Source organism: Neovison vison, chromosome 2 (genome assembly GCF_020171115.1).
Source record: "Neovison vison isolate M4711 chromosome 2, ASM_NN_V1, whole genome shotgun sequence".
NCBI lineage: Eukaryota > Metazoa > Chordata > Mammalia > Carnivora > Mustelidae > Neogale > Neogale vison.
The window spans coordinates 47,455,222-47,471,558 of NC_058092.1; positions in this window are offsets into that span (position 1 = coordinate 47,455,222).

Genomic DNA, 16,337 nt, shown 5'->3' on the forward strand with positions numbered 1-16,337 from the left:
CATAAAGTAGACATTGCTACCCCATTTTAGAGAGGAGGAAAACTGTAGCTAAGAAATGTTGACTGTTTGTCTAGGATTGCAGAGCCTGTTCAAAGCAGAGGCATTTTCAGACACAGAAATACCTGGGGAAATGTTCATTCTTCCTTCAACAACTCTGGAATCTCTTAAAAGTAAGTAATCTGGAACACACAAGAGGAAAAGGGACAATGAAGAAAACTGGAGGCAACAGAGCCAGAGGCCTGTAGGGTTCTACCGGCACAGCTATCCAAAATCAGGGAGTACAGGGTTTGCAGAAGACGGGATTAGTCTGGGAAGGCTCTAGGGAGAAAGCAAAACTCCAAGTCAGCCTTGAAGACTGGAAGAGATCTGGATGGGCTAGGTAGTCCACGTGTTCCAGAAAAGCATATTCAAAATTCAAGTGGGGTCTACAAACAGATCCAGGTAGCAAAGGGGAACCATGGTAAACCTGCAAATGGTGGCACAGGCCTCTGTTGCAGGGTTAAATCTTGTGTCCTGCACTGTCTGTAAGTCGTATGCCCACAGCACCTTGAGATCTCTTTGTTCGTCTCGTTTGCAGCCCATCAGGAGCCGGAGTGACAACAGAAAAATTCAGAGAGAAAATAAACCAAGAAGGCAAAGATAACATACATATCTCATGCAGGGCCTTCTGAGAGGAATGGAGAAGCAGGATACGGAGGCAGAGAATTCAAGCCACCCTTAGCACTCCCTTTGCTCATTTCTCCCCCTTCTTCCTCCTTCCCTCCCCAGTATTCTGCATGCAGCAGCAAATGTATGAATGCTTGGATGGCTTGGCAAAATCCTCTCAAAGATTTATTTCTGTTGGACAATCTTGCATTCTTTTTTTTTCCCCCTGCTGACAACTCTGTCAACAGCAGGCTCCTCTGCAAGGCTGTGAATCTGGAAATCACATACTTGATGTAGATATTGTTGCTTAAAAATCAGACCAAGAAAGCAGACTCCCGAGATCAGGTTGACCTGCAGACCTACTTTGGTTCATTACCTAGGAGTCAGTGAGAACTCAGAGCTTGGTGAGGAAGCCATCTGGAGTGGAGGAGAGGGTAGCTGTCCTGGCCAAGGGGTCAGTTCAAGGCAAGAAGACGGTTCCAGTAGTTCAAATACTAGATCTTTTTGGATGAGATCCAACAGTGGCTTTAAATTATTTTGAAGCTCGCATGTTGATAAGCCACTAGGTGGTAGGGTACTAGGTAACAAATGTGAAAAATGTTTTGTCCAGTGCAAATTTCCATACCAGTGTGAAGGACTGCATTTATTGTCGTTTTGTAAAAGGAAGAACACCATGTATTTTATGTCTGTTTTTGGAAATCAGGCACACATAAGGACAAATAAACTTAGAAGCATACAGTTTCAGAGCTGGAAAGAAATTCATTCATTCCATCAAGTGTTCACAGACAGCATCTGGGAATCAGGCCCTGGGGAGATGGAGAAGAAGCATCCCCAGGCCCCCAAGTTCCCTACAGAGAGAGGTAGGTGCAGTGGCAGGGGAGGCACTGGGGATGATGGGAACACAGGTTGGGTGCGAGGGATCGGGGCATCTCAACCAGCCAGGGCATCAAGAAACGCCCTTCCCCATGAAAGGAATTCAGGTCTGAACACAAGGGAAGAATATAGCCAGGCAGAGATGCAGAGATTAGGTGGAAAGGGGTTATGGGGCACTCGAAGCACAGGATGAACAAAGCATGGCCTCCAAAATCTTCATTTTACAGATGTGAAAACTGAGGTTCGGAGAGATAAGTAACTTACTCAAATCACTCAGGCCTTCAGCGTTATAAATAGGATTGGCTCCAAAGTTTGCTTTTAACCACTTCACTGTACTGTTTACATATTAAACATGGAATATGATACCTTCAATAGGGTCAGTAACTTACCCGCAACCACACAGTTAGTGGCAGACCTGAGATTCAAGCAGAGTCTTTCTCTTCTGGGCTCGGTGCTCATTCCATGGTGCTATGCAGACTCTACACATCTCCCAGCCTTGTGGAGACCCGAAATTCCCCACCACATCCTTGCTCCTGGATCCTTCAGTCATCAAGACTGATGCTTTCATTTCTTTTTCATTAAATTGACAAAAAGAATGAGGTCACTCTCCGTTCTTGTGGCCTTTCCCACCCTTGGAAATTCCCAAGGTCAGAGGTCATTAGGCATTCTCACTTTCAAGCCATCCTCTTAAAGGCCAGCTGGTCTGGGAATAAAACACCTCAGTGTCAGGCATTTAATTTTTAAAGAGAGAGCAAAATGGCGAGAAGACTTTAAAAATTGCTCTCAGCTTTGTGTGTAATCGCCAGCAGGCTGGAGGTCACCACCAATCCCCACGTCTCCTAAGACCCACTAGCTTAAAGGAGCAGGCAGAGTATTTGTTCCAGGAGCCAGAGAAAATTGCAGACCTGACCTCACCTTCCTTGTGCTCAGAGTGGACCCACCTCTACAACAAAACCAACTCCTTATTCAATGTGCAGCTCCCTCTAACGGATCAAGGACTGACAAAGGACCAACACAAAGGACAAGGAGGCACCCACCTTAGGATTCTTAAGAAGGGACTGATATGTTATTCATGACACGGCTTCAGGTAAATGCCTGCTCCCAAGAATCAAAGTTGAATTGCAGACTAACATGCAGCCAAATGCAGCAACAAAGTAAGTATTTATTAAATTTGGGCTGTGCTAAGCTCCAAAGAGGTGTAACATAATAATAATAATATTGTTTGGATATCTACAATATCAGAGATCTTATCCATATAGTCTTCCGACACTTCACAACAGCTCTGCCAGGGAGGAATTACAGGGTCATGGTTGACAATATGACGGGATGTTTAAAACTGGGCTCCAGAGCCAGACAGTCTGGGTTTGAATCCCACCTCTGTCTCTTATTAACTGTGTGACCTCGGGACGCCTGGGTGGCTCAGTTGGTTGGACGACTGCCTTCGGCTCAGGGCGTGATCCTGGAGTCCCGGGATCGAGTCCCGCATCAGGCTCCCAGCTCCATGGGGAGTCTGCTTCGCTCTCTGACCTTCTCCTCGCTCATGCTCTCTCTCACTGTCTCTCTCTCTCAAATAAATAAATAAAATCTTTAAAAAAAAAAAAAAAAAAAAAAAAAAAAAAAAAAACTGTGTGACCTCAAACAAGTTACTTAACCTCTCTGTGTCTATGTGTCCTTAGCTGTACAATAGGGGTGACTATAACAGCGAGTTCATGGGAGCATGTGAGGAGAATATGAGTTAATAAAGAGCTTAGAAGAGTGCTTGGCACGTGCTGTGTTTTGGTGGGGATTAGTTATCTTTGTCATCTCCATTGGGTATGTGAGGAAACGGTCCAGAGAGAGTGAGTGAATTGCTTGAGGTCACCTAGTCATAGGTGGAGAAGCAGGGAAACTTGGGGCTCTTTCAGCTATACTTCAGCTCATACTGCCTTAGAATATTCTTTTTTTAAACTTTTTTTTTAAGATTTTATCTATTCATTTGACAGAGATCACAAGTAGGCAGAGGCAGGCAGAGAGAAAGTAGGAAGCAGACTCCCTGCTGAGCAGAGAGCCCGATGCGGGGCTCGATCCCAGGACCCTGAGATCATGACCTGAGCCGAAGGCAGAGGCTTCAGCCCACTGAGCCACCCAGGTGCCCCTGCCTTAGAATATTGTAATTTGTAGCATAATTACCCCAATATTCTGTATCACTGTCAGGGCAGAGGACTTTTTCAAAGGTAGTGAACTTGACACTCAGCAAATAGAGATGATTGTGCCAAGGCCACATACATGGCAACTGTCAGAGCCAGATACAGAACTCAGGTCTTAGGCTCTCTCACCCATCCAACACACAGCAGGCGGGACAGGGGGTGGGGCAGGGAAGGAGCAGAGTGGAACTGGGCAAGTGAAGTGGGTGAGAAACAAGATGGCAGACTTGGCAACTGAGGCATGAGCAGAGGAAAGCTGGATGGAGGTGCAAACCAGGGGCTGGAGGTCCTCCACGCCTGCTGTATCATGATTATAATACTGAGCAAGATGATTTCCAAGTGCAAGGCTTGAAGCAGGGTTTACTTGGTGCGATATGATGACTACCCTGTCTGAGAAGAGCCTGGTTAGCCCTGAGAGCAAAGTGTACATCGCATAGCTGAGCGGGCTTCCCCAGCACAAGCTGCAGCCCCCTGCCTGCCCCCCCAAGTATGGTCAGCATGTACGAACATCTGAGTCCATCCACTACCTTCGTGACTCTCTCGGTGCACCAGGAATGAGCTCATTCTGTGCCCAGCACTGTGCCTGGCACAGAAGCTAAAAGAAAGAAAAACCCATGACCCTGAAGAGCTGGAGTACAGTGGAGGAGAAGCATGTTAAACACGGGAAGTACTGACTGATGGAGAACAAGGCATTGTGGGAGCACAGCGGAGAGAGAGACGAACTCTGCCTCAAAGGGCAAGCAGAACCAGCACTCAGAGCATGAGACATCTGAGCGGAGTTTTGATGAATAGGACACTCCTGACAGGAAGGGAGTGACAAGGGACAGGGGTGGCATTGAGGTAGCGAGAACAGCAAGAACAAAGGCTCTGTGCAAATGCCACCTCCTGAGAGCACCTGTCCCTGATCATTCATTCGTAAATAGCAAGCTCTCCGTTCCCTGCTTTATTTCTCTTCGCCTTTACTACTTTTGCCATCATATTATCTGTTTGTTTATTACCCATCTCTCACTGGATATAAGCACCATCAGAGCAGACCTACTGGTTTCTATACTTCTGTATCCTACTGCTTACAACTATACTTAGCATACAGTAGGTACTCAATAAATATCTGTCCAGTTGCAGGGGGGTGTGGCTAAGAGCGCTGAGTGAATGCCTGTATGATTGCATCTTTAATGTGAAGCAGGATTTAGGGACCATTTTCTCTCTTTCTCTCTCCATTCTCCTAACATAAAATACACGTATTAAAATGTAGTGAGGAGGAGGAGAAAGGAGTTGACATTTATTGAGTCCTGACTATGCCGGTAGTTCACATAATTTCAGTCTCTGTAACAACTTGTGAGTAGATATTACTGTCTCTCATTTACAGCAAAGGAACTCTAGGTACACGTGATTTACTCATTCTCCCAGCTACTGAAGGAAATGGCACGGCTGGGGTTGGAACGTGGGTCTGTGGGACCCCAGGGAGCCCCTTCTGGAGCCTTGTAGAAAACGAGGTACTGTATAACCTGCAGGCAGTGTGATAGCTGGCAGCAAGGTCCACTGCTTCCAGAGTGCCTGGTCCAGGTCTTTTCCTGTGTCACTAATTCTCGATAATCTCTGGTGCAAGGTATTCACATTCCCTTTGATTGTGTGAGAAACCGAGTAACTGAGTCAAGGTCACCCGGCTGGTGAAGTGGGTGGGGAAGCGGCGTGTTTAAACCTGGGGGGTCCAGGAGGTCTGACTCCCAAACCTCTGATCCTACCCCCACAAGCTACTCGGAGCCGCAGACCAGAGGAATTTGAAATCTCAAAAGAAATCTCCATTTCAGTTCCTGGAACACATGACAGTTTCTCACCCCAGATTGTTCTCAGCTCAGTATGAAAACATATAACAGGGTATGAATGCCTGAGTGAAAGAAAGACCTAAACTTAAATTATTCCAGAATGGCACGCTATTGTCAGTGATTGACAACCAGGCTCTACTCTCACCCGTGACAGCCACACACAAAGTAAGCCTTCAAAAAGAGCTTGGTTCTCTTCAATTAGCAGAGCTGAAATGAAACCGCTTAGAAAATTATACTATTGGGCAACTGGTGGGTTTTAAACATAATGAGAAAAATAAAGGCTAGGCTGATGTTTACCATCAGCTGCGCTAGAGACGTCGGATGTGCCAGGCCCTGGGCCCACACATTCTCCCTGCCTGCCTCTCGGCCACACATCCAACCCCAGAGCGATTCTTTCGTTCCTGTGGCCAGTCCGTACTGGTTCCCTACTGCCACAGACTGCAGCTACGATGGGGAGCAAAACAGACACAGTCCCTGCCTCCTGGTGCTCCCAGACACATAAACAGGGTTGCAATGCCCTGTGACGGGCAGCATGGTGGGGAAAGGCAGGGTGTTCAGAGGCACTGCCCAGAGAGAGGGCTACAGAACTGAAATTTCACACTGAGTGGAAAACAGTCCCGTGGGGCAGAAAAGCCTGCCCAGCAGGCTGTGTGCTCAGCCACTGGGAGAAGGACAAGGGTGGCCAGGGCAGAGGCCCGGCAGCCGTGGAAGGCACGGGCCCTCCTCCTGCTAGGCCCATCTGTCTGTTCCCTGGGAGGGCTAGAATCACAGCTCCAGAAAGCTGGAAGAACTGCGGGTCACGCGGCACCATTCATTCAACAAACCATGTCCCAGACAGACAATGTCTCGGGAGGAAACAAGGACCTGCGCGGGATTCCTGGGGCCCAGGAGTCCCAGACCGATCAAACGCGGCCAGGGATGGGGGAGGTTTGCACTTTACCCCGAGGCAATGGGCTTGAGGCAGAGGAAGCGACACCGTCAGATCTGGGATTTGGCAGATCCCACTCAGAGAGCAGGATGCAGAGGCTGGGCCCTGAGCTCTGAATGACTAACCCCGGAGCCTCTGACCTTAACCCAGCCTCACATTTGTGGGGTTCCTACAATCTGAAGGGGCAAGCCCTGGAAGAAATGGACAAGAAAAAGCATTCATATGGCTGAAGGACAACTCCAGGATAGACTTGTTTCTCAGACCTGGATCTCAGTGGAACAGGAAGACAGTAAAGATTAGATTCTCTTTCTGCCTCGGTCTATAATGAGCTGTTGGGCAGTGGACCAGTCAACGTCCCTCACCCAAGCCTCCACATCCCCAGTCTGTGTGATGGGTGGAGAGCTAGAGAGCTAGTGACGGACGACAGTCACCAACCTTCAGTGAAGTGTTACCGTCAGCCAAGCGCTCACCTGACTTGATGCCTACACACCCCTGTGAAGGAGACCCAATTATCACCGTCTTCGCGTTACAGCTGTGGGCCCTGAAATCTGGAGATGGTAAGTAGCTCGATGAGAGTCAGACACGAAGTCAATTGTAGAAATGGGATTTGAGCCCAGCATTTCAAGTGCTCGACTGGGAAAACAGAGTTTGAGGCCCTCATCCATCTATTCCACGAGGATTTTCTGAGCACCTAGGCTACGACGGTGAAGAGATGAGGAAGCAGGGCTCCTCCGGAGGCGGAGCTTGGTGGGAGCCCTGAATTCAGTCCTGCCTGTGGCATTAACTTGGCCTCCACGTAGCGAGTGTGCGGGCTGTGTACAGAGGGAGGGGTGGAGGAAGTGGTTATGACAAAAATCCTCTCTCTTGGTCTTCCTTCTATACTTGGGACTCACACTGTGTCGGTGGGACGTCACAAAAGACCCAGGAATGAAGATGGCCGATCTCTGGCACAGTTGAAACAAGAGCATCATCCCCCAGTGAGTGTAACCTGAGTCCACCAGACACCCACAGAAAGGGTTGGTGGGGCAGCTGGGTCCTTATTCGGCAGATAGAGCCACAACGGTCTGCATAGAAGCTGCCCCTCCAGCTCTCAGAGCCCAAAAAGCCAGTGTGAGAAAGGGGTCTCTGCCTTGTAGATCATGAAACCCGGCCAGGCCTGGGGCTGACAGACATAAGCGAGAGGTGCCCCGGCAGGCAAGCTCAGGTAAGCCGCCCCAAACCATGGACAGCAAAACACCATCCAATTAGAGCTAATTAGCTACCTGTGGAGCAGGGGCAGCAGAAAGGCCAGAAAGGGGCTGTTGGGAGACCTGTGCCTCCCCTTGCACCCCCTGACTCCCCCGGCAGTGCCTGTAGGGGCCAAGGCAGGTAGACCTGCCCTCCCACCCCCAGGTAACCCACCCTGCTCCGACTAATGAGTCGAAACCAGGGACGGAGGGGACAACCTGCTGAGAAATGTTTTCTCCCTTCTTCTAATAAACTTTTCAAAAAGGCTCCTGAGATCCACGGTTGGATTCTCCCATGAACACAGCCCCAGGTGTTGAGGGGACAGAGGCACACAGTAACAGCTCATTTAGCAGGGAACAAATGGCCTCCTTTCGGGCCAGCAGTTGAAACATTATACACTCAGACAAGTGCTGGGGCCCAAGACGAGTGTCGATCGGAAAGACAGGCAGAGGGCACAGCATTCCTTTGAGAAATCCCCTGACTGCTTTTGGGTGGAGGGAGATGGGGAATGAAAGATGATGTTCTCTTCAAACAACCCAAAAGGCAAAATGCAAAAGTGTTGGTTGGAATAAAATATTGAAATCAAAATATTATTAACAGTAATAATAGCTTATATGTGCATGTGTACAGTCCCTTGTCATTCATAATTCATTTTCACATGCATCCCTTCTTAAAGTTTCACACCGATTTTATGCAGCAGGAAAGGCAATAGGCAGCATTCCCATTGTATAGAGAAAGATTTGGGGAGGCTGAGAGCTTAAGCCCCATGTCGCACAAGCCACATGTCAATGCCACAGTTCAAATCAAGCCTATACTTTCCATATTTGGACAGCAAATCCAAATTTCGTTATGTCCCCTTTACACTTTTTTTTTTTAAATCATAATATATTAGGGATGGAAAGGTCCTTAGAAATCACTGGAAACCTGGAACCCAAAAATATTAAACAACATATCCAAAGTCAAACATCAAAGTAAGATAGGTCCTTGGTCTCCATACTCCCTCCAGGTCAATGTTTTTCTGACTATTATGTCTACTCACATCCAATAACAAGGGCTATTTCTACAAAACTAGCAATATAAATTTTTTCTTTTATGTTGCTCCCTTAAGAACAGTTGATGTCAATGACCAACATTTTCATTTGACACCAGCCTTTATTTCTAATAAAGCAATGACATTAATGTGGTGGGAGAAAGAAGCATAAAAGGAGAGAATCAGTAGAGTTCCCTGCATGCAGTAAGGGCTCAATAAATGTTTGCTGAGTTGGATGCAGTGAAATGAGTGTGGACCCACGAGGAAACGAGAGAAAGGGGAGGTATTTTGCACACACACAGATGGAAAGACATTGACTCTGCTAAGATACTGTGCTCTTACAAATGACACAAAGAAGACATTTGCCATATTCTAGGCTGGTTTTCGACATCACCTTGACGCTTCCCCCCCACCTTTTGGTCATTAAAAAAAAATTTTTTTTTGTTATGTTAGTCCCCATACAGTACATCACTAGTTTTTGTTGGAGTGTTCCATGACTCATTGCTTGCGTCAATGCTCCACGCAATCCGTGCCCTCCTTAATACCCATCCCCTCCCACTGTCTTAACATCGCATACTCCCAGGGAAAGCACAGTGGGATGTGTGCTTCCAGCCAATGCCCTGGAAAATGTCTGATCTTCACTGAAGTTTTGACACTGCTTTCCGTGTCATCTCAGTGTCTTCTTGTTTCTTGTCTTTTCTATATTGTGGAGTGAAGAAAGAAGCATGTAAAGGGAAATGGAACTATTAGTAAAGTCCTAGTGACAAACCAGATGTCAGGAGGCATTCTCTCACTCTGTTACTGAGCTGCTACACATGATTCTCCTTTGGAAACTTCTGTCAATTTCTGTCTATATTTTCTGTCTATTTTTTTTGGAAACTTCTGTCTATTTTTTACTCTTCCTCTCAATCCACAGGAGGTTTTGGTTCTTTGGGAGGTAGGAAATATCACAGATCACCATACTGTGATTCAGAGTATCCTTTAGTCTAGAAAGTGTGCTAGTGATCACTACTGTGCACAGTGTTCATTGAACACCTGCGATAATGATTATCAGAAAATCAAAGGGATAGCTGAATTTTATTGAGTGTCTATTATGTGTTCCATGCTAAGCATTTCACATGCATTATTTTACTTAGCCTTTATACAACCACCCTATGATGTTTAATTTGCCTAAAACTGTATTATCTATGTGGTGGCAAAGTCAGATGCTGACTTCAGAGTCCGTGTCCTTCACCAGAAGAGAACATTCATTCTTTTACTCATTTGCACAACCACTATGTACCAGACCTTGTGCTAGCTACTGAGATCCAGAGAGAAATGACAAAGACCATGCTCTCAGGCAGCTGGCACTAGCATGAGCAGAGAGAGAAACCAAAGGTCACAAACTATGTGCTAGGTGTAGTGACAGAGGGATTACCGGGGGCTTTGGGCATAGCCAGGAGGGACACCTAATCCTGTCTAGGAGAGGACAGAGAAGATTCCCAGAGGAATGGTGCCTCCGTCTTGAAGAGTAGGGAGAAGTCTGTCAAATGAAGGGAGACACAAAGGACAGTTTCCTCACGGTGCGGGGAGAGGAGAGCAATAGGCACCGAGACGTGGAAGCTTGGGAGAGCAGGAGCACAGCCAAGAGTCTTCCAAGCAGTTCAGAATGGGTTACACCTGGAAGAGCAAGCCGGAGAGCATACAGAAAGGGGACTGGAGAGGAAGGAGGCTGAAATACAGGATACAACCCTGGGAGGGGCTTTTCTGCTAAAGAATTTGTTAGATCTTGAAGGCCACAGTGGCCCCAGAGGGTTTGTAAGCAAGTGTGTGATGTTCAAGGGGAAGGTTTACTGCCTACTTACACACTAGTCCCAGAAGGGAAAAGCAGGGCAGCAACACTTCCATCGCCTCTCGTCAAAGGAAAGGGACTGATTTATCTTTTGGGTGAAATCCAGAGAGGAACATAAACGTATGTGGCTCCCGCAGATATGCTCTAGACTCTCTCAACACAATTTCAACTGCACGTCTGTGTTTCTTGCACTTCTGTGAGACCCAGGAGTGACTATAGGGTGCTCTGGGCACCAAGAAGACATATTTGCATGAGGCTTGGAGGGAAGAACTGAAAAGACAGCGGGTATCTGCCATGGGCAGAGAGAGGAGGAGCTCTTCTGGGGCAGCTCAAAGACACCCCCCCCATATTTTCCTAGCAACAGTGTCATCTCCACCGTAACAATTCCATGGTGTGGTTGAGTAGCTGTCCTCACACCCAAGCTTGGCTCCCAGGACCCTTCTAGAATGCAGTAGGCTACCCAACACCCGTTAATAAATCCCTTTCTGCTTAAACTGTGTCATCATCAACTAAGAACCTAATTGATACAACATGACAGTTCCTTTCTTTCTCTTCTTCAAAGCTGCCTGACCTCAGAGATCCTCATGCATTGCTCACCCAAGAAATAAGCCTATGAGGCCACTTGTGCTCCTGCAGGGAGAAAGGGAGACCTGTCTATATCCAGCTCAGACCAAGTGAAACAGAAAGTTTTGGAGTCCTGATGCAGCTACGCAACATGCACAGCCTCCAACCAAGCTTTCACAGAAATAAGACCCAGGTCTTCATTGTTGACTGGCCCCAGTGTTCATCTCCTATTGGTTTTTAACTCGGAGGGAGAAAGGGCATGATTAAATATCACTCCCTCCCATCAAAATCCCCACCCCCGCACCTAGAAAAAATAGATCACATTTGTGCTTTGGAAGCAGGGAGACCAATTAGAATCAGCCGTTAGGCTGAAATAAACCCAATTCCAGAGTCAGTCTGGAGTAAGGAAGGAGATGCTTCTGTGTTAATCAGGAAGGCAATGGAAGCCCATGGGGTGCAGAAACTTCAGCTGGGCGATGCAATCTGTTGATTACCAGGAGACCGTTTTTCGCAAAGGAGGTCATAATCTCAAACTTGTACTATTTGCAGGGGGCTGATTTTCCCCTTGACTCTCACAGAGTTGCCAACACACCTGCTTCCAAAGCATGTGGTCTCCTCACCTAGACCTCTTAGAGCAGAGAACGAAGGCAGAGTAAGAAATCGGAGTAATTAACCTTGAGTGGGGCCATGGAGGACTATACAGGGCAGGAGCTAAATTAAAGAAAAATCAGCCAGGAAGTTCCAAATTTTCTAGTTCCTGAGCTCCACGCCGGCAGCAATCTCGACCCTCCTCCCTGCATTTTCTCATCACTAAAACACGGAAAGAAAGCTTATAAATAGAGCTGTCTTTATCGAGCAACTATTTTACATGCCACACACCAGTGGGCAGTGGGGAGAAAAAGTAGGCCACTGTACCAAGGGGTTGACAATCTGGCAAGGGAGCGGAGAGGACACCGGGAATTGTGAGAGTAGGTGTGGCAGACACTGCCGGTATCTCTGCCAACTTGCATTCTTCCTCTCTTCTATTATATCGCACCCTGATTCTGGCTCATGGCCACCCAGAGTAAAAACAGCACCCCTTGGTCTCCCTTCTTTCAGGAGGGGCCAATTGCCTTGGTGCTGGACAATGAAGATGTACAAAGAGATTAGGCATGCAACTTCTGGCCACGCCCTCAAAAGAAATGGGAAGGCTCTCCTCTGCCCTCTTTTTTCTCTTCGGCCCTCTAATTTGAATGAGGATGTGGTGGCAGGCTGTCCCAGATCATGAAGATGATAGCAACGTCTGAGAGATGGAGAAGCAGCAAGCTAGAAGGAACCTGAACACCACACGACTTCACAGCATAGAGCTGCCCTATACACTCGGGCTTTAACAAGACTGAAATAGATACATTTCTACCATTCTAAAGATCTCTTAATCCATTATATTTAGGGTCGTGGCTACATGACATCGGAGCTATAGCCCAATTAATTGAAATGGCCACCACTTCACTTACTTGTCAATCTCACCTTCCCAGAAAAGAGTTGTAAACAAAGAAACAAACAAACAAACAAAACCCTAAACAGTCACAGATGTATCTTCACTGGGGGCTGGGGCACAGTAATGCATAGTAATGGCAGCCAGGCCAAGACTTGGCTGATGTTTATTGACCTTTAATATACGCACATTTCCAAGGAGCAGGATTCCTGACATTAGTCCACAGCCAATGCAAAGATAGGGAGAAAGGGAAGAAGACAACTTTTAGAGGCAGATAAACTGACAATACCAAGATACAATAACCAAGACACAATACAAAGGGAGGATAAAGACTGAAAAATTAAAAAAAAAATAGATATTGGAATATAAAATCTGTACATCCATAGGTCTGAGGCCACTTGTATATAGGGGCAAACAGTCCTGCATCACTAAATAGTCTTAAGGGAGTGGTTTGGATGACTCAGTTGGTTAAGCGTCTGACTTTGGCTCAGGTCTTGATCTTGAGGTCCTGGGATCTAGCTCCATGATGGGTTCCCTGCTCAGCAGGGAGTCTGCTTCTCCCTCTCTCTCTGCCCCTCCCCACTCCTGCTCACGTTCTCTCTCTCTCAAAGAAATAAAAGTCTTAAAAATAAAAAAAAAAGTCCTTAAAGTTATCAAGTATATAGCCCAACACAGTAATTGATGCTCATAATGATATTTCTGAGCCATGCTCATTTTAAAAAGGAGGGAAAAGTAATTTATTTATAAATATTTCCAAAACATCAGTCATCTTGAAATTTTGTTAATTTGAAACATCCCAGACTATGGATGCCATGTATATGTTATTTCATATAATTCAATGTTAAATGAAATACACTTGGATATCACACATGTAGTCAATGTTATAACCATTTATTCTGAACCTACACTTTTTCAGGCCTTGCCCTGGATGTGATGTCCTAGAGACACATGATTGCCGTCTAGTAACTCACAGTCTAGTTTGGGCATAAACAAAGAGATCATTATGACACCAGATCCAACTTCCAAGGAAAAAAAGTCACATACAATATAGATGAAAGAAAAAAGAATATGTAAGGAACCCTTATGAGATGATAAGAAAAAGACAAGCTACCAAAAAGAAAAATGGGCAAAGATGAATTAGCCATGCACCGAGAAGCAAATCCAAATGTCCAATGAACATGAGATGAAAAATACAAAGTACATAACAACAAGCTACCACTTGCCACCTAACCAGGTTAGCTAAAGTAAATGATAACACATGCTCCTGGCAAAGATACAGGGAAAAGACTATTATGTGAACAGAAATGTGAATTATTACATTCTCCTTGGAAAGATACATGACACTATCTCCTAAAACTTTAAAAAGTACATATCCTTTGTCTTAGAAATATTAGTTTGGGGACTCTGTTCATATGAGAGCAAGCATAGCAACAGGTAATGATAAACAGACAAGGATGCCTATTTCAGAACTGTGTATACAAATTAGTGGAACAAAAGTAAATGCTCATCGGTAGGTAAATGGTTGAAAAATCTGTGGTGTATTCGTACCACTGAAACTCACAAAGTCACTGAAAAGAGTGGTATACCTATACCCATTGGCTGAGGGAGGGCTGGTGGGGGTCGGGGGCAGAAGAGCTTCCCATAGTGGTTTGTTATTGTTGTTGTTTTTCTTGTTGTTTTTTAAATATTTCATTTACTTATTGACAAAGACAAAGATCACAAGTAGGCAGAGAAGCAAGCAGAGAGAGAGGGGGAAGCAGGCTCCCCGCTGAGCAGAGGGTCGGATGCGGGGCTCTACCTCAGGACTCTGAGATCATGACCTGAGCTGAAGGCAGAGGCTTTAACCCATTGAACCACCCAGGCACCCCAATCCCATAGTGTTTTAAGTGAGAAATACAGGATGCCAAGAAATACATATACATCTATCTCATCTTTTAAATCAATGACAAAAATCCTTCTGTATGTAAATACTGGTGTGAACATATACATGTAAATATTATGAAAGCATAGAGAAAATACAAAAGATATCTAGGTTATTAGATTAGTTTGGGGGGCAAGGAACAGTAAATAAGCAAACAAAACTGTATTTAAAAATAGATGCCCCGTTATGGACATTGGGGAAGGTATGTGCTATGGTAAGTGCTGTAAAGTGTATAAACCTGGCAGTTCACAGACCTGTACCCCTGGGGCTAATAATACATTATATGTTAATAAAAAATTTAAAAAAATAGATGCCCAGGACAAAAAGCAAGCAGCTTTCATAATAAGGCCGAGCACAAAAAATCACATCCATCTATATATGCTAATATATGGGTCTATGGACATAAATGAAAGGATAGCCACTAAATTACAGATAACATAATGGGAATTTCAAATGATTTTTGCTAACCTCTTATTTTTTTTGTACTTTGACATTTTTTAACAGTTAACTTGTATTATTCACATAATTTGAGAAATTAATAAAGTGATTTAAAAAAAAACCCACCATGGTCAGTGCTGGTCAATATTCATTAGAGTTAACTAAGAAAACCTCATGCAGGACTTGACAACTGACCTCACCCTTAAAAGCCTAGTGGATCTGGAGGAGATTTGAAAAAGAAGGGTCTTTCCAGCAGGAAAAACTGTGTAAGTACAAATACGGACACAGACATGAACCTGGGGACTAACACTCAGGCAGTCTGCCTTAACCAGAACAGAGGATGAAGAAAAAACTCACGGCTGGAATTCCATGACCACAGTAAAAGCAAACAGATAAGAAGCAGAAAAGGCCACCACCATGCATAAGCAAAAATAAAATTTTTGGAGTTCACATTAACAAAGGAAACAGCTTGGTTTCTTCAAGTTCTACAAATTGACAAATATTTTGAGTTCTTAGGACTCTGTCCATGGGGACACCATGTGTTTCACTCAGATGTAAACTTCAGTTTGGTAACATTTTCATTTTATACCCTCCTTCCTGTCAGTTTCCAGCTCGGCTGTAAATATTTGCTGGAAGAAAAAATGTCACTAAAGATCTGAGCTCAAGCTTCCAAAAAAAAAAAAAAATGGTCATTTTGAAACAAGAAGAAGTCATATTCTGCATGTTAATTAAACAAGAAGTCTCAAGACCTATGGCTCAGAGTTCATGCTGGATAAAAAAAAAATCGTTTTTATTTATTAAAAGCCTATGAATACAAATGAATTCTTTATCTGGTGTTCTTTCTTGTTTAATTCTGTCCCCTTTGAGACAGGAACTTCATGGGCTTTGCTAGATAAATTGAAAGGTTGTCTAGTGGCACTGGGTCTTCTGTCCTCCACAATAAGGCTGTTTCATAAGCTGTAAGTAAGCAACTGTTAATGGTACAGCCTTCCAGCACTCTCACCGACAAAGAAGGAGTCTGTCACCAAGTGATGGTCACCACCTTGCCCAAACCAACCCGTGTCACAAAGCAGCCCAACCGAAGTTGATTTCAACCTGAGAAACACTCCCTTTTCTCTTCTACCGGTGGCTCTCATTCTCTAAACGGGGCTTGTAGCCATGAGGGTCCCAATATTCCTATTTCCACCACCACAATAAGAAGTATGGAAGCTAATATTGTTCTTCCATTTCCAGGAAATTGAAAGAGACACACAGGACCTTCAAGTGACCCTTCTGATGAGCAGAGTTCACAAGGTAGAGTAGGAATGTATTTTCTAGAGAAGGAAAAAGGCTGTACCCACAAATCTATGAAAGGCACGTCTGTAGCATGTATATGTGATGTGAGTGTGGTGAGTGTATGC